The sequence below is a fragment of the Austrofundulus limnaeus genome, unplaced genomic scaffold (assembly GCF_001266775.1).
Source record: "Austrofundulus limnaeus strain Quisiro unplaced genomic scaffold, Austrofundulus_limnaeus-1.0 Scaffold854, whole genome shotgun sequence".
NCBI lineage: Eukaryota > Metazoa > Chordata > Actinopteri > Cyprinodontiformes > Rivulidae > Austrofundulus > Austrofundulus limnaeus.
The window spans coordinates 140,863-142,747 of NW_013953256.1; the positions used below are offsets into that span (position 1 = coordinate 140,863).

The 1,885-nt window shown below is 33.6% G+C and overlaps 1 protein-coding gene across 1 annotated transcript in view; it reads right to left on the reverse strand.

Annotated features, from left to right (window-relative positions):
• The window catches only part of LOC106532930 (protein starmaker-like), a 9,525-nt gene that overhangs the window by 6,497 nt on the left and 1,143 nt on the right, over positions 1-1,885 (reverse strand). The window lies entirely within an intron of this gene.

Here is a 1,885-nt window from a genome sequence, read left to right on the forward strand (position 1 = left end):
ATATATAATCTGCATAAAATTTTATGTAGTACCTCCAAAAATCCAACAGATTGTCAGGATGGATCATAAAAAGATCATTGTGATAGACCCCATGGGCCATGAGAAAGTGTATGAGTGAAAGCTTCTCCGTAACTGGAGGTGATGTGAATCAGGTCATAATCTGTCAGTCGTAAAGCACTTGTTATTGTGGTGACAAGTCCCTAAAGTAAATTCTTCTACAAATACACAGAAATTTTATGAAAGCTAAAGATGCTAACCAGAGTAGATGGAGTATCACTAGTCTGCCGCATCAGCTTCAGCAGGATTCCAGCAGTTGCGGGATCTTGATTTTGAAGGTACACATAACAAAATAAGTTTTCAAAATCAATGAGATTTTAAATGTACAATTGATATTTTTATAGTTTGCAGAAAAATATTTAAATGTGGGAAGCCTGCAGTCAGTCAACACCGGTCATGATGAAAGGCTGCAGGCCAGACTTGACATGGCGACATTACTGTTGACACATTAAGGTGGGAAAAGAAAATGCAAATACATCCATTTATTTTATTTACCAGCTGACGTTGAAAAAAGAGGTTTGGAGATTGATTATAGGACAGCTTTGATCCAGATAAGTTCTGGGTCAGAAAACTGAAACTTGATACTAGGTCCTATACTAGGATATCAAAGACCTGTCCTGTTGTAAATTGAACTGGAAAAGTCTGTGAGAAACCAGTTAACCAGTTTTATAAGAATATTCCAATAATTTATTAGATAAGRCAGGTCAGGAGCACGTTATATAAGTTTCCTTTACAAACAGGGCATCTATTCCCATAAGTCAGGCAAAAGGACTTCAAACCTAGTACTTTTGTGCTGTCTTTACTTGGAAACAGTAATCATTGGAAATGCAAAAAACAAAACCTAAATTTAAGCACTAAATATAACCAAGATGAATGAAAAGTAATATTGCACTTCTACCAAAATGTATTTGTTTTTCTGCATGTTCTGATAAAAAAAAGGATAGCTTCTCAAAATAATAACTGAATCTAGAACTTTACATGTTTGACTTTATGGAAAATACCAAAATTATAAATAGTAATTTAGACAATCAATGCTCAGTTGTTTTCATTTATGTTCCAGACAAGGTGGAAGACTATTGTGTCTCCTGCAACATGCTGCACTACGATGCTGACCAGAACATCATCAATATGGTAAAAATAACAGTGTAAAATTTAAAGGTTGAAATGCATTATACTTACCAAGTCAGTGTTTTTGTTTCTGTCCACCTCACAGATACAGTGTGACTTCTGCCCAAGATGGACACATAAAGAATGTGCCACATGCTTTAATTGACACCATCAAATGTAAGACATGTCAGTTGAATTAACCTGATATAACGGGGCTGGTGCTGATTGTAGGCCAGGACATGGCCCAGATCTTTTGTTRAAACCTTTAAAAGAATGTTTTACATACATTTGTTGGTATATTTCTGATAACAATGCCTTGCTGTATCCTGCATTCATTCAAACATTTTTTGGGAAAAAACCCCGAAAAAAATACATTCAATACATACATGTAAATAATAAATGTAAATAATAAATCCATTGCATAAACAATAAATCTGTTAAGAGTGTATATGTTAAGTTGACAGATGACACACTGAATCAGAGTTTCATACAAATATTTATAGAACAGTGTTTTTTGATCTGATAGACTGTCAGGTTAACATACACCTGTTTAAACAGTGTGTATGGTGATCTGATAGGCTTTCAGGATGTCATGCACACTGTTTAATAAGAATAATTATTATTCTTTAATATGATCTTATATTTTATTATCTATCTATCTATCTATCTATCTATCTATCTATCTATCTATCTATCTATCTATCTATCTATCTATCTATCT